The sequence below is a fragment of the Acinonyx jubatus genome, chromosome E3 (assembly GCF_027475565.1).
Source record: "Acinonyx jubatus isolate Ajub_Pintada_27869175 chromosome E3, VMU_Ajub_asm_v1.0, whole genome shotgun sequence".
NCBI classification, from domain to species: domain Eukaryota; kingdom Metazoa; phylum Chordata; class Mammalia; order Carnivora; family Felidae; genus Acinonyx; species Acinonyx jubatus.
In genome coordinates, this window is record NC_069398.1 from 24,010,812 (window position 1) to 24,034,787 (window position 23,976).

At 50.7% G+C, this 23,976-nt stretch overlaps 1 long non-coding RNA gene across 1 annotated transcript in view; it reads left to right on the plus strand.

The window, feature by feature from the left end:
* Window positions 1-21,141, plus strand: part of LOC106977507 (uncharacterized) — a 97,116-nt gene extending 75,975 nt beyond the window's left edge. The window contains exon 8 of the long non-coding RNA XR_008294607.1: window positions 20,326-21,141. This is a non-coding gene — a long non-coding RNA (uncharacterized LOC106977507). The remainder of the gene's footprint in view (window positions 1-20,325) is intronic.
* The last annotated feature ends 2,835 nt before the right edge of the window (window positions 21,142-23,976 follow it).

Here is a 23,976-nt window from a genome sequence, read left to right on the forward strand (position 1 = left end):
GGGATGCTGGGACGAATGCCCTTTACTGGGTTTGAGGCCTCTGAGTGGAGAGGGTTCCAGGACCAGAGGCTGAGAAATCTGTTCTCCACATTCTTGCAAAGTCTCGTCTGCAAACCAGAAGCATCAGTTCTGCCCTAGAATGTGTAGAAATGCACAATCCCAGGCCCCGACACGGACCTAACAGGACCAATATGTGTATTTTAACCATTAAAATTTGAGAAGCAGACGATCTCCATTAAAAAAGACTCTCTGGGGGGCGGGACCCGAACATTACTAGCAAGCTCCCAGGTTGCACCAGGGCGAGGGACCAGGGCAAGGGACCACACCTTTAGTGGCAGGGTTCTAGAAGAACGTACTGGTCTCTGAGTGGCAGCGGGGACCCTGAGTGGAGTTCTGGAGGCGTCTGTACAATGCCCAGCACCTCTGGCCGGGCTGAGAAATGGCAACCCTGGGAGCTTCCCGAGGAAACACCTGGGAACCTGCATTCGTTCCAACTGGTGACATTCCAGCCCTTGAGGGACCGTGCCCCGTCTGTGGGCTGCCGGAAATAACCGCAGGATCCCTTGGCAAGGGTTACTCTTCCTCTGGAGTAAGTCGGGGGAGCTTGGATTCATTGTAACGTGACCCCATTTTACCCTTCCCCAGTGGTAAGGCCTGACCTACTGGGTAGAGATTTTTATATATCTACTGATCGATCAAGCAATCGATGGGTCTATCATTCACCTACCCACACTCCAATACACAGACACAGTCTATCACTTTCCTCGTTGGCAATGACGTTGGCCTGCTAATTTTTGTTGTCCAGAATAGCCTGGGATCGGCCGTAGGTCGTTAAACTTTCCCACGAGGGTGGAAGGCAGGACCCTACAGAAGGCATATGGGAAGGAGTGTTCGTTCGTTGGTGCTCCGAATGGAGCTGCACCTACAGAGGTCAAATCCCTGGTGCCATTCAGAAACACCCAGAACGGCCGCTCACGGGAGGCCACAAAGCCCAGCCCTTTGCTGCCAGTACCCTGGATGCTTTACGATTTGTGATGTGGGGGCGCCTGGGTGGCTCACGTGGTTGAGTCTCTGACTTCTGCTCAGGTCAAGATCTGGAGGCTCGGGAGTTCGAGCCCCGCAAGAGGCTCACTGCTGTGAGCGTGGAGCCCGCTTGGGGTGTTCTGTCCCCCTCTCTCTGCCCTTCCCCCACTTGCACTCTCTCAAAAATTAAAATAAAAACATTTGAGGGTTTGTAATGTGATTCAGAAGCTATGTCGTGAAAGGAAGTGGAAATTCACCGAGAATCCCGTGCAGACGTAATGTCCGTCTGTGGAAAGCACTGATCCTCGCCAGGGAGGGCCAACCGCCCACGAATGGCCGCACATCGGGAGCTCCTGGGCTTGGCGTGGTGGCGGAGCGGCCCCGCCGGGAAGGCTGGCGGGAATGCGTGGCTCTGTGTCCCCAGCCCCGGAGTCGCAGACGCCTCGGCTCCCCGCCCCCGAGCAGATGCGAGCCCCGCGTGAGCCGCTTGGCATTCTGCGGTGCAGATGGTTTGACAGGCACAGCTGCCTGCACGACAGGAGTGGCGACGCCTCGGATCTCACCCACCCAGAAGCCGGGGAACAAAACGTCTCCATGCCCTTGCGGCGACTCTGCTTCTGCCAGCGTTCATTACTCCTCCTCTCACGCTGGAAACATCGCTGCTTGCTCAGGCGCTGCTGTCACCGGCCTCCTTCCCGCAGCCTTGGTTTTATCCGGGGGCCTGATGGCCTTGAGCAACACTGGGTCAGCCGGGATGGGACCGGAGGGGCACCGGACACACGGGGCAGTCGCCTCGGATAAGCAGGCGGGGAGCGAGAGCCGAGCGAGGTGTCGGGCGCTGTCTGAGAGCATCTGGCAGGGCCGTTACCAATTCTAGAAGGGCTGGGCTCCGGAGAACCCATCAGTCAGGGCTGCCCAGGGGCGGGGCGGCTGGGTGGCAGCCAGTATGTGGCAGTTGGGTTAGGCAGAACAGCGCGACGGCCCCCCGTGGGCCAGGCTCCGACCCGAGGCAGGCCCGGGGGCACCCGCCGGGGCCTGTGATCAGAGCCAGGCGTGGGGCCTGTGATCAGAGCCAGGCGTGGGGTCTGTGAGCGGGCTCTGCGGAAGGGGGGCCCTGGGCGGGGAGGGAGGCGACGCTGCTCCTTGGGGCCTCTCTGCGGATGGCGGGTCCGGAGGTGCCCTCAACTCCTCACTTCTGCTGCCCCCACTCTGGCACCAGACCCACCACTTCGTACCCTGCTGACTGCCCTGGGCATCCTTTTCCCAAGAGGCCTCCCCGGGAGAGGCGGGGCCGGGTAATCACTAAAGAACAAGGACTTGACATTCTCGCCCTGCGATGAAAGTGGGCAGGTGGTTTAATGGCACTGTGCCTCAGTTTGCTCATCTGTAAAATGGGCACCGCTGTCAGCACCAGCAGCGTCATCATCGTATCTACTTCGTAAGACTGAAGTGAGGATTAAATGAGTTAATACAGCAAAGTCTTTAAAACAACGCCTGGCACATAGTAAGTGCCTTGTAAGTGTTTGCCCTGCTGCCACTGCCATTATTATGCTTCTGGGGGAAACACCGCCATCCTTGGAAACCTTCCTCTAGCCTCGAGACGCAGGCGCTCAGCAAATGCTGTGGTTTCTACTCTGTAAGTACATTCTCTCCTCTATTGTCAACTGTCATCCGTCATTTTAGCCCTCATCACCTCTTGCCTAGAAATAGCCCTCAGATCGGCCTCCTTTGATGGGCAGTTAAGTCCACCTTTGAGCCCTTTCCCACTGTGTCTCCGAGAGAGCTATTTTTAGGAAGTGCAAATCAGATCACGTCATTTTTGTCTTATTTGCAGTAACCCCACGTTGCCCGAGGAATGAGATGCACCCTTCCGCTGACCCCCAGTCATCTTCTGGCCCTCTACCTGTGTGCCAGTGACATCCCGATTCTCGCTCTGTGCCAGTCTGCCTCCTTCCGTGTTTTCTCTTCTGCCTGGAGTTAATTAACCTTCCTTCTTCCCCTCCCTCCCTTCTACCTCTTCTCCCTCCCTCTTTTCCCCCTTCCTTCCTTCCCTCTCTCCTTTCTTCCTCCCCTCCTCCCTCCCTCCCTTCCTCCCTCCGTTCCTTCCTCCCCTCCTCCCTTCCTCCCTTCCTCCCTCCGTTCCTTCCTTCCTTCCTCCCTCCCTCCCTCCCTTTCTTTCTCTCTTTCTTTCTCTCTTTCTCTCTCTTTCTCTTCTCTTCTCCTTCATCCTCTCCCTTTTCTTCCCCCCCCCCCGCCCTTCTCCTTCTTCTCTCTCCCTGCCAAGTAAACTCTTAGTCCGACTTGAAATCCCAGATTGAGGGAAGTCTTTCCCAGTTCCCCCAGTGCCCATACTCAGTAGACTGTGGTCCTTGCAGGTAGGGATATAATCTTACTCACCGTGTGTCTCTCAGACGTGGTAGGACCCCCCCCCGACCCCCGCCACGGGCGGGACCACAATGGCGAGTTAGAGAGCCCTGTCCTGCCACCACAAAGGTGTGAGAGCGAGTTATGGCAAGTGAGGTAGAGTCGGTAATTATGAAAGCGCAGGAGACTCTTCAAGTAGCACTAAGCAGTGTCCAAAATGTCAGGTGCCTGGCAACACCCAGGGACAAGGCATTCCAGATGACGGTTCTGGGTACGGAAGAGTGACATCCCCCAGCTTCAGCCTGGCTGGCAGGATGCACGTCCCGGGGAGGGTTACCCAGAGCAAGAGACTCCAGTCTCAGACCGGCCCCAGCTCACGCTGCTGTGGGCAGCCAGGGACAGAGATCCTGGACTTCTCTGAGGGGAGGGTGTCCGCCCTGATGCCAGGAAATGGCTGTAAGATGTGAAACAGGGGGAACCAGCAAGGGAGAGCAAGGTTGGGGGACCACAGGTGAAAGGCCCCACGAGGGGCGGAGTGAGCTGCTCCTCGGTGCCAGGAACTGCGGTCTGGTCACCAGCGCGGCTGAGCAAGCGTCTCAAACCCTAACGGGGGCTCGCGGACTTGCAATTTCGTGCCTGCGTCTGCAGGGGGATGGCGGGGAAGGCTGGTCGTTGCTCCACGTGGCGTCAGCTCGGATGATGTGACCGGAGGCTGGGGACGGATTTCAAGATGGGCCTCCTCCCGTAGCTGGTGAGTCAGTGCTGGCGGTCCCCTGGGAGCTCAGTGGGGGCTGAGGCCCAGGGCTTTGGTTTCCTCCGGGGGAGGCGGGGGGGGGGGGCTCTCAGCTGGCTGCTAAGACCCCCTCACAGCATGGTGGCTGGGCTCGCAGAGAACCAGGGGGGCGGCGTGCTGGGAAATGTTCCCCAACTGGCTTCCCAGATGGAGAAGCCCTGATTTTTAACATTTGCTGATTTCCATGGTGTAAACAGTCCCGCCGTGGCCCATTTCAAGCCACTGAACACAGTTGGGATGAGATGGGCCCAACTGGCTTTGGTTGCCCGTACGAGCCGGCTCCCGGCCCCCATGAGTGGCAACTGCCCTGGCCTCGGTGGTGACAGAAGCGTCACCCCTGCTGTAGTCCACGGCAGGAAGTCCCAACTTCAAGAGGGAGGAACGTGGACCCCATCTCTTGATGGGGGGGTATCTTCTCACACTGTGAGAAGAGCTGGTGGGGTGGGAGCTATTTCTGCTGCAATTTTAGAAAGCACAGTAGACCCCAAACTATAAAAGTGCAAAAGCTGAGAGGAGGCAGGTGGAGAATGTAAACCAGTGCAGGGCTCGGGTGTCAGGTGACGAGAGCAATTGACACAGGTGCCCTCAGTGGAGAAGGGGGGGGGCAGGGGACAGGGAGAGGTGAGGGTGAACTGGAGACCACCCACGTTGGGAAGGCAAAACACTCTGGGGCCGGAATCAGCCCCCAGGCCATTCGTTGGCAACCTTGGGTTTGAGGGCTTCCAACTCAGGGGGGATTAGAGGAAATAAATTCATCCTTTTATATGTATTTTTAAAGCACATTAACTTCAAAAAAAAATTTTTTTATATATTTATTTTTTGAGAGAGAGCAAGCCGGGGAGGGGCAGAGAGGAGGAGAGAGAAATCCCCAGCAGGCTCTCTGCTGTCAGTGCAGAGCCCGATGCGGGGCTCAAACTCATGAACTGTGTGACCGCGACCTGAGCCGAAACCAAGATTCAGATGCTTGACTGACTGAGCCACCCAGGTGCCCCAAAGCACATTAACTCAGGTTAAAGCAATAACCGATTGTTTCTTGGCTATCCTTTAGAAAGTCACCTGAGATGTTAGACCCAAGTATGTTTGCATTCAAGATTTTTTTTTTTTTAATTTGAGAGAGAGAGAGAGAGAGAGAGAGAGGGAGGGAGAGGGAATCTTGAGGAGGCTCCACGCTCAGCACAGAGCCAAGTGTCAGGCTCGATCCCACGACCCTGGGATCATGACCTGAGCCACAACCAAGAGTTGGATGCCCAATCGACTGAGGCACTCAGGCACCTCTTTTTTTTATTCGTTCACATTCAAGAGGCCAGACAGTAGTGGCCTTAAGGAGAGGTTCTCCAATTGGGCCTCTATCTTCCTGAATCTGTTTCATTTTTCAAAGTCACAATCAATGCCTCACACACATGCATGAGACGCTCACCCCCATATGTGTGTAACCGGCACATGTCAATTCCATGACATTGGCTGACTGAAGTAGATCTCAGCCGAGGGTCACGCAGAGCCGGTGACCATGAGGGGTCAGGATGTTGCTGTGGTCGGGGTTCAGGGTGAGGCCCTGTGACGCCACTGTGTTCTCGGTGGTGTGTCAGAAGGTGCTTCCTATGAAGAGCAGCCAGGCTTCATATTCTGAAGGCTGATTAGCCAGCCTGCACATTGTCTAGACCCTGGGTTTTCCTTCTTCCTGCTGACGATGCCTTTCGGCAATATTTGCCCCTGCCAGCGAGAGAGGAGGGGCTAGGAAGAGTGGACATATTCACAGTGGGAAATTTTCATGCTGGCTGGAAGCAACTACTAAAATTAAATGTATGGATTATTTGTGGGTTTCATTATTCAGACTATTCCTGTTCCCCACTGACACAGATAATTGGAAATTGACTATACTAGCTCTTTGAAAAGATTATGGAAACGCAGTGAATGATTTATGTAGCAGAGTGAATCGGAACACGAGTCTTCTGATTTTGTGTGTGTGTGTGTGTGCGCGCTAATAAAGGTTTTCGGTATACAGCTTCCGATTGATCCATTAATATCTACCGGGAACTTCCAATGTACGATATGAAGTTTGGGAATTTGAAGTGGGCCGTGGTCTTTGATTTCCAAAAACCCATCATCTACCCGTGAAAATGTGTATAGCGATATAATGAATCGGTGGCCACTTGATATGATGGTTGAAGCCGCTGATGGCCACATCGCGCCTGATTCTCCCGCGATTTGCCTCCCTTTACGCTTCTCCATAGTCTGGAGGGATGGGGATTATTACCTCTACTTTATTGATCTAGAAACGAGGCTCAGAAGGTTAGGCGATTTGGCTATGATGCCTCACTCAATAGAGGCGGGATTCGATGGCAGTGCCTTTTTGACGATAATCCAGCTGTCTTGGCATCCGTGAATCTTCAGATTGCATCCACATTGATTGAAAACCGGGTGCTATCCCAACTGTGCTGTTTTCTTTTAGCTTCATTCCTTTGGCCTGGGAAGGCTCGGTGCTGGGGCGTGTTGAGATCACAACAGCATGGGGAGGAAGAGAAAGGATAGGCCGGGGCTTCCCTAGGTGGGGCTGGGAAAAGCAAACTAGTTGGAAAGGCATAACAAACTGACCAACGGCCTGTAGGATCTATAGCACTGGGGGAAACAGTGGGGTGAGGGTAATGGGGGTGTCGGAAAGAGTACAGAGAAGTGGGTAGAGCAACAGAAGCAAAATTGAAGTAGGATGGCATAGCTTCAGGTGTATGACATATCGATTTGACAATTCTATACATCACTCACTGCTCACCACGATGTGTGTGGTCCCCATATGTCACCCTACAACGTTATTGCAATATTGCTGATTGTATTCTCTATGCCTGCACTTTTCATCTCCGTGACTTATTTATTTTGTGACTGGAATTTTGCGCCTCGTAATCCCTTTTATCTCTTGGGCCCACCCCCCACCCACCTCCCCTCTGGCAACCACCAGTTTGTGTTCTGCATTTAAGAGCGTTGTTTTGTTTGCTCATTTTTTTTTTTTATATTCCATGTGCAAGTGAAATCATATGGTAGTTGCCTTTTTTTTTTTTTTTTGCATTTGTGTCTGGTTGGGTTTTTTTTTCCAGGGTTTTTGAAATATGTATTTATTGGCCCTAATTTGATTTATTATATTGATGTGTCTGTAAAAGAGCATTGTCACTGTTTTCAAAAATACAATTAGGGACACCGGGGTGGTGCGGTCGGTTAAGTGCCCGACTCTCGATCTCGGCTCAGGTCATGGTTTCACACAGTTCGTGAGTTCGAGCCCCGCATCGGGCTCTTGGGATTCTGTCTCTCCTCTCTCTGTACCTCCCCCGCTTGTGTTCTGTCTCTCTCTCTCTCAAAATAAATAAATACAACTTTAAAAAAGAATAAAATGAGACTAGGAGACCAGAGTGGCCGGAAAGGAGGGTTCTGGAAGGTGGGTAGTACGCAGCAAGGTTGGATAAATGGGGAGACCTAGGAGCCCGGTCAAGAAACAAAACCTTTTTCCGGGGCGAGATGTTGTTTTCAGGAGAAGACAGGAATGCTGACTGATTTGTTTATAGTGACGTGTTCTGTGGAAAAATCAATTAAATTGCTTCTTTACTTTTTCTTTAAAAAAAATTTTTTTTTTTTTACCTTTATTCATTTTTGAGAGACAGAGAGAGACAAGCGGGGGAGGGGCAGAGAGAAAGAGGAAAACACAGAATCCGAAGCAGGCTCCAGGCTCGCAGCTACCGGCACAGAGCCCGACGCGGGGCTCGAACGCATAAACCGTGAGATCGTGACCCGAGCCGAAGTTGGATGCCCAACCGACTGAGCCACCCAGGCACCCGTACTTCTTTACTTTTTCAGTCCGTGTATGTCACAAAGCCCCGAAAGGTCCAAAAGACGTATAGTCCAAATTAAGTCCCCACCCGGCTCTTGCCCCCCACTATCCATCCAATTCTCCCTAGACAACCACTCCTGGCCACTTCTGTCAGGAGTTTTTGTTTTGCGTGATTTGTTAAGATCAGAAGGGTCTCGTGGTTCAGAAAGAGCCACTTCTACATGCATTGCTTCAAGTCGTGTTCAGCATTTTCATTGGAATCCTCACCTAGAACCCAAAGCCATTTCTTTGTCAGATGAACACTGCTTACATGACTTGTGAACACCACTCGTGTGGCATTCAACACACGAGGACACGAGGGTCTTTCAGGGCTTTGGGTTCTAAGGCGTAGCACGTAGGCAAAACCACTCAAACACAAAAGGTCTTTACTGTATTGTAAGGAGAGATCCCAGAATCCAAGAAAAAACTCAAATAGAACCAGCCGTTTGGGAACTCTGGCTGGGAACCAGAAAGGCAACTGGGGTTTTGTCCTCTTCCCACCTCTGTCTGTCTTTGTGGCCACGTGCTGCCGGTTTGCACAACGCGACTCCTTCTGCAGACTGACTTTTTCTGGAAAGAACGATGTCGGCTCCGGCCCCTAAAATCAATATGACCTTTCTGCCCCAGTGCTTATTGCCCATGTCGGCAAAAGCTTCCGTGTCTTTTGGTGAGAAATCCGGTGAGCGGTCAGATTGGACCAGTTCATCTGCCTGAGCCGGGTGACACAGCCGTGGGCCGCCCTGGCTGTCTTTGGGTCACGTGTCCATCCCTGTTCCCCGGAGCTGTGACTTGAGAAGGTGAGAGGTGAGGACTGACGGCTGTCGTGGGGTGGGCTTGAGGACAGAGAGCCTGACGGCACTTGGCTTGGCGTTCAGCGCCTAGCGTGGTGCTCGGTAAATATTTGTTGGTTTGTATTGATTTCGGCCTCCTTGTTGGAAGGGGCTATCCTTCAGAAAGGACTAGAAGTCTGCGTCTTAGATATTTATTCAACTGCCATTAAGGAGTGTGGTCAAGCAGAGAAGACTCAAAAATTAGTTACTGCCAGGAGGTAATGATTTGGAGCTGTGTGCTCCTCTTACGAGCAGGATCAATAGATTATTTTCATTAGAAAAACAAGACCAAAAAAAAATCCCACAGAAGCAGAGCAGCTATAGCCTAGGATATGTCCTCTAGATAGAATTTAACTATATGTCGACACAGGCCCCTGAAAGTGTGACAGAGTAATAAACTCTTAATTGGAATATCTTGGAGGGTGGCCAGCCCTAGTGAGCGAAAATGGTAGAATTATGACAAACGCTTAGCCAACTGCAAGGCCTACTTTAATGACTAGATAAGAATCATTGATAAGCATAATGTTTACACACAAACAATGCTGATAAAGTGGTTGCCAAATACCCAGAGTTAATTTTCTTAAGTAGATTAGACATCCCCCTTCCAATTTTGTTGAATTGATAATTTGATTTGCAAACATATTTCTAAAATCACTACAAATCCCAAACGAGCTGATTCTGAATGTATGTTTTGCTGGCTTAAAAAAAAAAAAAAGAATTTACTATCAACTTGTGTATTTATAATTGCCCCAAACGGCATTAAACTCTAATTGTTTTCTTCGGGGAAAATGTACAAGGGATGCCTGTAAGCTGTGCACAAAGCACTTAGGTTCTGCTCAGGTGAGTGGATGCCCACCATTTATGTTTGGTACGTATTCGGAAGTATTGTCTGTTGGGAAACACAAAGGAATAGGATTCTGGAAGTCAAAGTTCTGCACTGTAGAAAAGGTAGCCAGAGAAATCTCTCATCTCACACACTTCCATGCCATGTGACTTTTTCCTACTCCATCAAGAAGAGCGGGGGCGCCCGGGGTGGCTCGGTCGTTTAAGCGTCTGACTTCAGCTCAGGTCACGATCTCACGGTTTATGAGTTCGAGCCTCATGTCGGGCTCTGTGCTGACAGCTCGGAGCCTGCTTCAGATTCTGTGTCTCCCTCTCTCTCTGCTCTTCCCCCAGCTTGTACTCTGTCCCTTTCTGTCTCTAATACATACATAAATGTTAAAAAAAAAAAAAAAAAGAATGTAGTGTCGTCCTACCCCACTTAAAAAAAATATTTATTTGAGAGAGAGAGAACAGGGGAGGGACAGAGAGAGAGGCTCCGTGCTATCAGCACAGAGCCCGATGCGGGGCTCAAACCCACGAAGTGTGGAATCATGACCTTAACCGACTGAGCCACCCAGGTGCCCTCCCTCCTCCTTTAGCTCGACTCCTTTAACAAGTGGAGTACAATGGGGGTGTCTGTCTGCTGGTTCCGGCATGGCTCTTCACTGGCCCAGCTGCTTCCACTTCCTGCCTGTGGGAGCCAGCCGCCATCCAAGTATGTCTCCCATGAGGCCACCGTGCTGTGAAAAGTCCAAGCCCTGCGGAGAAGTCCCGGAGGACGTGACACCCTCGGGGTGAAGAGGGCCATGGAACATCAAGGCACCGCACACATGAGTGAAGGAGCCATTGTGGGAGTGGATTCTCAAGTCCCTGCCTCCCCAGCTGGTGCCACACGGAGCAGAGGTGCACCGTCGGCCAAGGCTCCCTGACCCACGAATCTGCGAGCAACGTAAATGGTTGTTTTGGGTGCCGGGGTAGTCAGTCTCTTGTTCCTTCGCTGCCTCATTGGTTCGTCAGAAGGACGACAATGGCACCTTTTTCTCTGTCTTGTAGGGTTAGTATCAGAGTTGTGGGCTCATGTTGAGATCATGCCTAGGAAAGTCCTTTTACAGGTTAAGACTGCTTAGAAATGTAAGCCAGCTGGTAAGCTGGAAAATGTGACGGGCCCCAGAGTGCCCTCTGCTTGAGAGGTGTGCTGATTGTTTCCATAGTCACAGCTTCAGAAGACCCCCACGCCCCCATCATTCATCTCAGGTCCTTGAGGCTCCCTTGCTTGCTTAGTCTCTGACCTGGTTTCCTACCATATGTCAGAGGCCCTCAGGGAAGGGTAGATGAGATCCTGATTCTACAATTCTGCTTCATGAGCCCCGCGCTGTCGGTTCATTGACAACTCTAAGACACAAGCGCCGAACTTACAGTTTTCAGTTTCCTTGAGGACTCAGTTTGGATAAATGTCCATACACGCAAACTTGTTGGAGGTGGGGGTAAGAGGTTACCTGGTTGGCAGGACTCCTCATTGGACAGCAGAACAGTTAATTATGCATCATCTCCTTGTAAAGGAACCCGAATCGAATCGCTTCTCTTCCATGACCTCCGGATTCATCTGCAGGTGCCAAAATATCCCTCTGGTGGACATGTGGGAGGGAGGAGTGCTTGACCTAATGACTGACAACCGGGGTTGTCAGTGAGGCCGGCGGCATTGGCAAGAGCTACAGCAAAGGATCTACTCAAAATGCAAGAGGGGAAATCGAAGGGCAAGCGCCAGTGAGAACAAGGATGACAACCAGGGGCAGGGGATTCAAAATGGGCTGGGAACAAAACTGAGATGGAGTGAATGTCCAGATGAGAGAGGGCTCACGAGACATGGGGGCGGCAAACACACTTGGAGCAGCCCCGGTCTGTCTCCTGGTTGATGTCCTCTTGGCCATCTACCTCGCAGTTGGGTGAGCAGCTGTCCCGATTTTGCCTGGGGCCGTCTCCAGGTTTCGCGCTGAAAGACTCATCTCCTGGGAGACCCCCCAGGATTGGGCCCACTGAGACCACTGGTCACCCTACGTACCCGAGTTTTTTCCTTGACTTAAAAGGTCAGGGGGAGACAGACACCTTGGGTGGGGACCCAGCACAGTGTATACCCATCGTGGGGGGTGGGCAGAATGAGGAGCTGAATCAGCTTGTGCTCTGCTCTGTGACATTGCCTGTGGGGGCACAGAGGGTCCCAGCTAATTGAACCAGGCAGGGCTGGTTCAGCCACTTCCACATATCCCCAGATGGTGCACATGACTCTCTTTACTGCCTCCCTAAGTAATCTGCCAGTGCCTTCCGCAAGAGCGGTCTGTGAATGGACCCTTCAGACCTCTTCCTGGGGTCTAATTCTTGAGAATCTGCACGCTCAATAGTACGGAGCACCGGTTCCCTGCTGATGGCAATCCCGTGTTTCTTCTAGAGACTAAATATTTCCCGACCTTCTATTAGGTCAGGTTCTCAAATGTGAGCATGCATCAGAATTGCGTGGAGGGCTTGTTGAAACCCAGGTTCGTGGGCCCCATCCCCAGAGTTTCTGAATGCTATTATAATATATATCCCAAGTCATAACAGAGGCTGTCCATGCTGTTGGGAATCAGTGCCTCATAGAACTTTCTCCTTGCTCTAGTGATTACCGCAACATAGAGATGATGGCTTTTAGCATCTTGGTATTATATTACCTGGACTTCAGAATGCTCAAGTGGAAAGTATAATCTCACTGGCTTTTCAGAGTCAGCTGTCCTAGAGCATGGGCGGGGCCTTAATGATTAGAGTTCATTATTCTTTCCCTAAAGTTGAATTCTTGCCTTTTTTCTAAGATAGGTTTTTGTTAAATGAGATTGTACAAGAAACAGCACAGCCTTGTAAACTGCACAGCCTCGTATCAAGTGCAGGGTATTATTATGTCATTAGTAATTGCATATAAATACATTCTGGAAATCGCTGACCTCTAAAAACACCGCAAGATGTGTTCTTACCCATGGCAAAGAGTCCTGCTCTCCGAAGAGAGCTGCGAGTCAGAGGTTCAAGGGAAATGCTGTGTAAGTACACAATTTTAAGCCAGCATCATGAGCTTGTAGCAAGAGAAATGATGGGCGACGGGAAAAATACACAAATGCACTAAGAAAAAAAGGGATCTTAAACCATCCTCATTTAATTCTTTTGATGGGATCCCTGAATGTGTTGGATCGTGAAAGTATGGAAGACACACGGATTCTACCAAGGCATTGGATATCCCCGTGAGCTTTAAATTCAGGTTGGGTGGCATTCCAATCAGACGGCTTAAAAATAGATTGAACTTCTGGACCCCAAATATGTTGCTTAACAAATTAACCTCAGGCCAGAGAGGGGGTTCAGGAGAATGAGCTGCTGGGTTCCACTTAGGATCGTCCCATTCCATGGTTTGGAATCAGTGACTTGGGTGTTCTAGAAAGGGTAGCGGCAGTCAGTATAGTAGGTGACAATGGGGAGAGTCAGGTCCATCTCATGAGGCCAGAGTGCTGGGCTAAACATAAGTCTATGGAATTTAATTGGGATAGTGGAGTTGTGCATTTGCATTGTATTTGCCAGGGCTCTCCAGAGGGATGGACCAAGAGGAGAGATTATAAGACTAGACTAGAATAGAATAGAATGGAAATTTATTATAGTAATTGGCTCATGCAATTATGGAGGCCAAGAAGTCCTACAATCTGCCATCTGTGAGCTGGAAAACCAGGACAGCTGGTGGTATAATCTCGTCTGAGTCCAAAGGCCCCACATCCAAGAGCACCAGCGTCCAAGGGCAGGAGACGATGCATGGCCCAGCCCAAGCAAAGAGAACAAACTCACCCTTCCTCTGCCTTTTCGCGCGCTTATTGGGAGAACTGGTTTAGCCAGTGTGGAAATTTAGAAAAAGGTTTTAGTTGGCTACGATCTTGGTACGCGTCAATGTCACGAGAAGTCCGCCGAGGAGAGAAGGAAAGGAAAACAACACAACAAAGCAGCTTTGGCTTGGATTCATAGAGGAAGACTGTCTGGAATGAGCGAGGCGATGGGTTTAGTCTGCCCGCCCTGCGTGAGGCAGAGCTGTCCTGGAAAACGGCACTCAGTTCTGGGCAGGGCTCTGAGCCCGGCCTAACCTTCTAGGGCACGAGTTGTGCCTCGCTCCCAGTTGTCTGGATGTTCTAGAATTCCGGCTCCCGGCCCAGGCTTCCCTATTGAGAGGGAAGCAAACAGTAAGCGACTCTTCAGATCAGAGAACAAACTGAGGGGTGGTGGAGGGAGGTGGGTGGGGGATGGGCTGGATGGGCGAGGAGGGCACTTGTGATGAGCACTGCGTGTTGTAGGCAAGTGATGAGTCACTAAATTCTGCGTCTGAAATCAATATGACACTACATGTTAAGTAACAAGAATGTAAATAAAAATTGGGGGAGAAAAAGCATTTATTCACTCAGTACTTATTCTCTGCAAAGCATGGGAATGTATCCAGAGGTAAATTCACTTTGATGAAACTTAAGCTTTTTTTTTGTTTTTTGAGAGAGAGAGAGGATGCAAGTGAGCGAGGGCATACAGAGAGGGAGAGAGAGAGAGAGAGAATCCCAAGAGGGGCAGGGGGGGTTGGAGAGAGAGAGAGAGAGAGAGAGAGAGAGAGAGAGAGAGAGAGAGAAAGAGAAGCGGATCTCACCCAAAGTGGGGCTTGAGCTCACCCAGTGTGGGACTCGAACTCACGAACTGTGAGATCATGACCTGAGCCAGAGTCAGATGCTTAGCTGACTGAGCCACCCGTGCCCTAAGAAGCTTAAACTTTAAGCTCCTTTCCTGCCTGGGTCCCTCCTAAGGCAATGGACAAACCCTGGTAACGTGTTTGTATGCTTGTATGTTTTGCTAAATTTGTGAACCTAAGATATGGTAACTGTAATCGGTTAAGACTGTTACCTCTCTCTCTTCTGGCCTCCCTTCCATGTTTCCTCACGTGTGTGTTGGGTGTTCTTGAAGGGGGCTGCGGCAACGGGAAGAGGAAGTTGAGTGGCCTTTTGGGAACTGAGTTCGGTGGCACGGATGTGTGTTGTTGGCTGACATTCCTAAACATATTTCGGTTCTCGCTAGCCTTCCTCGTGTGGGTATGGCTTCCAGGAATACTCTTAACCTCCATGTTACTGACTTAGCTGGTGTCATGACCAAATAGGGCAAGGGCAGGGTCAGAGTGATAGGAGTGGACCCCACAGAGCCCAGAACCAGAAGCAAGTAGGTGATGTAGGAGGAACAAGGTTTGAAGGGTACAGAGCCATAATCTCCTCTGGGGAAAGTTCTCCTGAGTATCAGACAAGTAAAGCTGAAAATCGAGGACCGAATCCCATCTCTGCTTAGACGAAACAGAATTTTCTTCCCGTTAGGCAACCTAAAACATACCACGGCAATGCGGACGTCTATGACACATTGTGAATGAAGGTCACCAAGTACTTAAGATTTGCTCCTCAATGAGAATGCTTGAAATGCCCCCAGCCCTTATAGTTTTCTTTATCGGAAGTAACTTGATAAATATTACATCGCTGTTAAAAAGTTGTGATGTGCCAAGAAGCATCTCAAAACTCTTAATAATCCCGAACAAGTTTTGTCTAACCATGCTTACTTTCAAAAAAGGTATTACAGGGGCGCCCGGGTGGCTCCATCGGCTGAGCGTCCGACTTCGGCTCAGGTCATGACCTCGCGGTCTGTGGGTTCGAGCCCCGTGTCAGGCTCTGTGCTGATGGCTCGGAGCCTGGAGCCTGCTTCCGATTCTGTGTCTCCCTCTCTCGCTGCCCCTCCCCCGCTCACGTTCTGTCTCTCTCTGTCTCTCTCTCTGTCAAAAATAAATAAACATTAAAAAAAATTTAAAAAGAAAGGTATTACAAAATTTTCGTTGTATGAAGAAGCAAATAAACATGACATGGCCCCCAAAATTAGAGGTTGAAAGTATTTCAGAGGGGTATTGGGCAGTTGAGGAATAAAAATATACACTAATTTTCTGGTTTTATTTGTCGGTCTTTAAAATTGGCATTTCGCCCTGAGTTCCTCCTTCATTCTGGAGACACATTCACCGCGTACCTAATCTGGTATTTATGATTTTATAGTGTTTTTCTTAAAGAAGGCCTTCTGAATTGGAGAAACTGTAGGATCCACCCTGGCTGGGTTTCAGAGAGGTTCACACATGAAATGTGGCCAGATTCTGGCCAAAGAGTTTATCATATCGAAAAGGAGAGGAGACAAGCTTGTACAGGAGGAACACTCCAGAGAATGCGACAAGGGCCTCAAGAGAGATGCCACCCAATTGCTCTGAGGGTTCCGGGGTCTCTGGGGACACCTTTACCAACACCGCAGCTCGGAAGCCTGTCTTTATCCTGGGATTCACGACTGTCTTCCTAAAAGACAGATTCCCTTTTAAAAAAACCTAAACAAACCCATTGTCCCTTCTAGAAATCACATGCTGGGAATAGAACACTGGTGTCTCTCTTATACAGCATTCTTGGCCCCTAAGTGACTTACAGCGTGATCCTTCAGACATGTCATTGCGGGTCAGCTAATTCCAGACTAGGGTCCTGGGCTTCCTCACTCACTAGCATCCTGAGCTTGGTGAAGTCATTTGACCTTTCCTCACCTCTACAGTCGGGATCAAAATGCCAACTTCAAGGGCTATGAAAAGTCACTAAATAAGTTAATGCATGTAAAACATTGATCAAGTTTAAAGCTCCGAACACAGGTTAAATATCACTAGGACCCATCCTTCAAAGCCCAACTCAAATGCTGCCACCTTTATAAAGTGTCCCCCTATGAGGCATTCCCTACTTTGCACATTACACCTGCTCCTTTGTTTTCTCTGGGTCACCTCCCTGTCACTTTCCCAAGCACCGTCTACCATTGTGAAGTCATTCGCTTATTCATTCATTCATTTATCTCCTAAATATTTATTGAGCTCCTCTCTGTACTGGACACAAGCTTTCGCCCTCACTGCATATGAACTGAGCAGAGGCTGTCTTATTTCATATGTGTTCCCCAGAGCACTTGGCTCATTACTGTGCACTCACTACAGGCTCAGGAATTGTTGTTTTCCTGGGGTGACATTTGAGCTGTGCGTGGAAGGTTGGGGAGGGTTAGATTGCAGGGGCGGGGCCGGGGGGATGTTCCTGGGAAACAGAACACGAACCCTTCTTCTTCCACGGCAGTGGTTCCAAAGTAGTGACTAGATGTTATGATCGTTTGGGGTAGCTTTATTTATTTTTGAGAGAGAGAGAGAGAGACAGAGAGAGAGCAAGTAGGGAGGGGCAGAGAGAGAGGGAGACATAGAATCTGAAGCAGGCTCCAGGCTCTGAGCTGTCAGCACAGAGCCCGACACGGGGCTCGAACTCACAAACCACGAGATCATGACCTGAGCCGACGTCGGATGCTTAACGGACTGAGCCACCCAGGTGCCCCGTCATCTGAGGGAGCTTTAAGAGGAAAGGGGGTGCCTGATCCCTGCCACCTTCCCCCAACCCCCAACGTGATTCCAGTGTTTCCCATGTTTCCAATGTTTCTCTCCCTCTTTCTCTCTTTCTTTCTTTCGTTCTTTCTTTCTTCTTTCTAGTTTATTGTTCCATTACTCCACTGGAGTTTGTAGCAGGTGGGTCTGGGAGATGTGACCGTGCCAGGACTACACGTTTCTTACCTTTCTAGAACCTTCACCCCCGCCCCCCCCCACCCCCGACAAGGAATGAAAATCAAAAAGACTCCGACCCACCCCCAGGAGAACTAAAGAAGACTTCAGCGTCCTGTCCCTCCCATCCACGTCCTGATTTCCTCTCCCCTTCCCTATGTCTCTAATCGAATTTTTACACCTCATTTATGTGTTTTTAGTCAGCTCATCCTTGTGTTTTCTTTCTCCCCTCCCAGTGCACAGCTTCCCCTCCAGGCCTACCACCTGTGATTATGCTCCGTGCAGACGTGCCGAGGAGCATTTAATAACAGGGGTGCTCCCCTGACAGCGGTTTTGATAAAGGTGGCGGGGAAGGCTCTTTTCAGAGGCACAGTCAGCAGAGAAAGGCTCGCCTGGTGTCACAATCCGAGATGCTCCAGCCTCCCCCTGTAATTATACCTTCTCAGCCTCACCTATCCACCTCCCTTTCAGGCGAAAACTATAGTGGGTGACACTCACCTCTGTGCTGGGGGGAGGCACCAAGCCCTTAAGCAGAGCGAGCAGGGGTTTCTGTTGGGAAATTGGTGTTTCTTTCTTTATCTGCCCTGCGGGTGCCGTCAGTACGGGAGGAAGGGTTCTGACTGCGGTTGGAAAGATCGTGCATTCAGGCTGTAAAAATAACAACCTTTTACCTTTACAGGGGGTTCGTTCCCCAAAGAAATTATGCCTCCATTCCGGGCCATTTTAGACCATTAGTGATAGGTTTGCATTTCCCCAAGAATGTTTACCTTTCCCTGCAGGGAACCGAGGCCAGTCCCGGGCTGTTCACCAGTTAGTAACTGTGATCAAAACCCAGGACTTAAGCTCAAGGAACAAACGGTTAGGTTTTGGAGTTGAATTTCAACTCACAAATTGGCTCTGCAGGTGCCTTTGTTTTTCCTTTCCACTCCCTAAGTGCCCTTGTCTGTCTGGAGCTGGCCTCCCCGGGTGCTAGAGAATTCTAAGCAAGGGAAAGGGAGCAGAGCATCCCAGGAGCGGGCCGTCTCTCTCCATAAACTCAAGGGTTGCTGTCGAGATTCCCGCCAAGAATCTTTTGTCAGCTGGATGTTAGTTTACTTCCCCGTGCCTCGGATATAATTATGGTATCTACCGATGAGGGTTATGCGAAGATGAGGTGAGATAACGCAGATACACTCAGCAGGTGCATGGCAGAGGGTTCCTGCTCATTAAATGGGAGCTGTTTTTATTTGGCGTTCTTTCCTCTTAATATACAAGTGGTGACCAAAGTGCAACCTGGATGACCTTTCTCCGCCATATCCCCCCCCCGAGAAAAGAACCAATAAGGGAATCCAGAGAAGCCTTCTGAAATCTCCTTCACCATCGGAATTAATCGTTGAAGGGCCCCCTTGATGCTCTCCATCTATGATCCCACCTATCGCAGAAATTTCCCCAAGTCATTTCTAGTGGGAGAAGCTTCCACCTTCTTGACATTTCTAGTGCCAGAGATTCACTACTTTTCAAGGAGGCCTATACCGTCTCTAGAGGTTAAAAGTTCTTGTCCGTGTTAGACTCAGAACTATCCCCTTGTAACCTTGACCTGGATTGTGGTGGATGGGATTCTAATCAAGTCAGACATTAGGATGGAGATGTGAATTCTCCTGCCTCTGAGCTTCTTGGAGTCTAGTCTTTTCCTCGTTTGTAAAGCAGGGGTAGTCCCTACTCCCCCTGATTACCTTCCGCCACTCCTGTGAGGATTGATTGGGACCACACTGGTTTCAAAAGCGCTAGGCAATTTCAGGGGTATTCATTAGCCTTTTGGGCAACGCACAGTACGTTTACTTTGTTTTCCTCACGACCAACTCTTGACATGACTTAGGGAAGTTTCCAAACACAAAAATAGAACAATATGCTCGTCTGCTCACCATGTACTCTTCGCTCAGCTTCAAAAATTACCAATATTTGGCTGATCTTGTCATGTGCTCTCTTGAGCTGTTCCCGCCTGCCTTCCTCCTGGGCATTTTCTAGGTTGCCGAGTGTCCCCATTGAAATGAAATGACAACAGATTGTTAGCTGTAAGGGCAGAGAGTGTGTCTGCCTTGTCTGTCTTGTTTCCTATTATATCTCTAGTGCCTGGTACTGCCTTGGTCACGGTAGGCTCTTAACAGTTGTTAACTGATTGAACGAAAAGAAGAAGCATTTGTGTGCTGTAACACACATATATGTGTGACTCACATGTATGAGACTTGTCTTGGGCGTCCATGAGATGAGTAGGTCTCCACCTGCCTGCCCCATCTTAAAAGTTCATGGAGTAGCCTATATGGAGTTGAGTACTGAACTGTGTCTCTTAAAGTACACAGTCCAGAAGGTTCTCAACAACACCTTACCTCTCAAGGCTGGATCCTTGGAACCGAACCCCACGGCGGGAATGGAGGGCAGAATATATATTCCAAGGACAGGGGAGGGGGTGAGTAGCCTCCAATTGCCCAGGGCCAGCTTGCGGGCCAACCAGTGGTCACAGCCCCCCCATGACCTCCTCTGGCAGACTACCATCGCTCCGGAACTGTACAAACTCAGACCGTATCCATTAGGATAACGCAGCAGTGAGGAAGCTCCCGGTGACGCCCACGCTACTGGGATCCAGGCGCAGAAGAGTAATGAGTCTCAAGAAACAGCTTATCGACCGCTGAGGAGTGAAGTGAACGCGTGGGTTCCCCTCTCGGCTTTCTCCCTCGCCGCGTTATTACTGGGCTGTATTTGTTCCCTGTGTCTCAGCTGCTTCCAGAATCAATAGCCAGCAATGATTTCCTCCAACCAGTGCAAATTATACACAGGCGTGCCGGGGGCCTTGGGGCGACGGGGCAGGCAGTTCCCAGGCAATCTGTCCCTGGGGCGCTTTCATGACTCCAACCCTCTTGGATAATCTGACCCCCGAGCCTGAGAAATGGTAGCATGTGTGCTCTTTGACAGCAAGAGCTTCTTCTCTCTAGACCTACAGATTTCTGGAGCGACCACGGAAGGACAAAGCACACCCGGAAGCATGAGTGTTGCCTTGTGGAAGAAGGGAAGCCAGTGTTAATAGCATGAACATCGGTGTCAGCCAGACCTCAGTTCAAGTCCAGCCCTGTCTCTCCTTGACTGTATGAACTTGGTGAGTTACTTAACCACCGAAACCACGTTTTCTTCATTGGAGATGAGAAAGACCTCACTGGCTTGTCATGGGGATTAAATGAGATAAAATATTTTCCTGTACTATTCTTAACGCAATTCCTGGCAACTGCTCAACAAAGGATAGTCGTTCCCGTTGTTGTCTGGTGTACTTTCTTCCCTGTATCATTTTTAATTGTCAGTATTCTCGTGGATAAGGTTCTAGGGGAGAAAGATGTGGAAAGTGGGACTTTGTACAAATAAGGAGAGGAAGATTAATGAGTTGAGGGTGGCTTATTCCTTCTGCCTGTCCGTGTTTCTTTCTGCTGCAGGAATGAGCTTGTCTTTTCAATCGTTGCTCCAAAGGGGAGCAGAACAATCCCCAGAGGTTCCCCCCCCCCCCCCAGTCAAGGCTCTGACACTGGCCCCTCTTGACTTGGTTCTGGGGCCCAGCACCCATTGGGAACACTAGTCTTGGCATCTTCCCAGGCAGAGGACCACAGCCTGACCATTGGATGTATAGATCTGAATCTCAGGAGAAAGGGATTGAGCTGGGGACCTGCATTTGGGAATCTATAGGTGAAAGGCCTAACTCATGACGGTGGGAATGCACAGGGAGTGTGTATGGTAGAAACAGGACCTGAGTGAAGTTCTGGGAGCACCAACATTTAAGGGACACAAAGATCCACTGATCCTTAAGGCAAAATGGTCAGGGAGGGAGAAAGAACTGGAGAGAGAGATGTCAAGGTCACAGAGAACTTGAACCTAATCCCAGAACCTGTGGGTATGGTACCTTACATAGCAAGAGGGACTTTGCAGAGGCGAGTAAGTTAAGGAACTGTAGATGAGTTGGTTTGGGGTGGGGCCAGTATAATCACAGGGGTCCTCATAAGGAAAGAGGTGTCTGGGGAGAGAGAGAGAGATTGAGAGAGAGATGTGAGGAAGGAAACAGAGGTCAGAGTCATGTGATTGCTGGCTTTGAAGCTGGAAGAGGGACCCAAACCAAGAATGCGGACAGCCCCTAGAAGCCAGAACAGACAAGGGATGAGTTCCCCCTAGGGTTCTGGGGGAACTGGCCGACACTTCGATTTTAGCTTGGGGAGACTCTGACCTCCAGATAATAAAGATTCACTTATAAATAAAGATAAACTTACATTGTTTAAACCACTACGTTTGTGGTAACTTGTTACAGCAGCAAAAGAAATAAGGAAGGAAATAAAGTGCTCAGTGGCGGTGGGAATGTTCAACGGTGTCTGAGCCCCAGGGGCATGGGTGGCAGAAAGAATGGGTGTCCCTCCGAGTCAAGGTAGCACAGGCATTTTCTAAAGGGAATGGAGATGACAGGTTGGAGGGCCAGGCTCGGCATGGTGCGTGGGGCTTCATTTACCCAGCGTGTGGGGGATGAGCCGGGCCAGAAGAGGTTGAGACTCAGCACCAAGCCTGCCTGCTAGGGACAGCCAGGAACCCAGCTGCAGGGACTGCGGGGTCAGATGGAAGAAAGGCCAGGCAATCCCTGGCTGCTTCCCAGGCACCGCTGGCAGGTGGGCAGAGAGCCACAGTGGGCACCTGGGAAGGGGGCGGGGCTCGCCTAGTGGGACGGCCTTGCAGGTTCTTGGCACCAAGACCGCCTCTCAGGGGTGTCTGGGTGGCTCAGTCGGTTAAGCATCCGACTCTTGATTTCGACTCAGGTCACAATCTCACGGTTCATAAGTTCGAGCCCCGTGTCAGGCCCCGTGCTGCTGACAATGTGGGGAGCCTGCTTGGGATTCTCTTTCTCTCTCTCTCTCAAAATAAATAAATAAACTTCAAAAAAGTAATGCTTCTCAGTGGGAAACATGCAAAGTGACCGACCGGGCTGGGGTTCAGGTTTAGGGCTTCTGTCCAAGACGGGGCCTGAAATATGCCATAGGTGTCCAGCAGCTGGACTCCAGCAGAAAACAAAGGAAAAGGTGAGATTCTAGGTAGACCGGGTTTGGGTGAGCCAAGGTGCTGGTCTGGGTTTCAGAACGGGCTCCAGAGGAGCCCAGGACATGGGAATCAAAGCTCAGCGTCAGGATGCTGGCTTGGAGGGGTTCGGTTCTCTTTTCGGCTCCAGTTCCGGTCTGGGGTCGGCGGGACGGTGGCACAGGTTAGGGCCGGGTGGGGCCTGCCAGACGGGGAGATGCGAGGTCAAGCGACTGGGGTCGACGGCAACCAGGGGCGAAGCTCTGCGTCACCCACAGGCTCCCCGGATGTTGCTGGTTGAGGCTGCCGGTCTGAGGACGGAGCAGAGTAGGTGCCGCCAGGCACGAGGGAAGGTGGGTGCGTGAAGAGTCACCTACGGATGGGCCAACTACTTTTGTTACAACTTTGTTTCACTGGTGACGACGCCGGGGCCCCAGGGAGACGTGGCTTGCCCAGACTCCCGGAGCTACTGTGGCCAAAGCAGAAACAGCCCGTGGTCTCCGAACTCCCTGGCTTGGGTTCTTTCCCCTGCACACAGCCAGCTCTCCAAACAGGGCCAGGGCATGATTTGCATTTGGCTTGGACCCACGTGCTCATATGTTACAAGGATCCTACAATCTCGGCTCCCCTTTGGTAGGGAAAATTCTATTTATGTGAACACCCGAGACCCGGACACTATATTTTGGTAAAGCTATTGCCTTTTCCCTATGGGCACGAATCAGCTGGAGTTGAGGCAAGGTGGGAAAGGACTGGTAATAGGGTTAACGGATTCCGTATGGAGACAGGACCCTTGCCTTCTCTCCCTCTTAATTTACGATTAGATGTCCTCCCATGGAATATCTCTGGGATGGAAACCTCTCCCAAGAAGAAATCACTCACTGTCGCAGATGGCAGAGTAAGACGTAAAAAATAAATGAATCTGCAAACCATTCTTGGCTGAGGACCTGTTGTTCCGCGCAGGGTGGGGACAGGGGCACAGCTGACGTCTGGTGCTATTAACAGCCAGGCATGCCTGGGTCCCGTCCTCGGAGATTCTAACCGGATAGCTTTGCAGTGGGGCCCGGGCATCCAAAAGTAGTTGGATCCAAAGACTGAGAGCCATGAAGGTAATGTCCTGCCCAGGACAATTTCACTTCTGGGGGTTTGATTATCCCCGAATGGCCCCACGGCCCCCTGGCTTGCAGAAAGCCTTGGGGAGGCGGGAGTTGGAAAGCCGGCCTTTTGTGAGGTCAGCAGGGGGCGGGCAGTGGCAGGCAGACTCCCCAGGGTTTGAGGACAGCTCCACTGGTCTTTACCTACCTGCCTCACGAAGGGTCTGGAGTTACGCCCCGCTTTCTGGAGAAACGTGTGATGGTGCTGTATTCATGAGTTTGAGGATGTGAATGTTCCCCCCCCCCCCCAACAGTGTTAAAAGCCTGTCACCTAAACCTTTCCAAGTCCTCTCCCCCTCACCGGCCACATGCAGGTTTCGCTTCCAGAATAAGTCACCGGCTCGTAGAACATGGGATTCCCATTAGCCCGCTGGCTTCCTCTGATGGGGCTGTTCTGGATGTGCAAA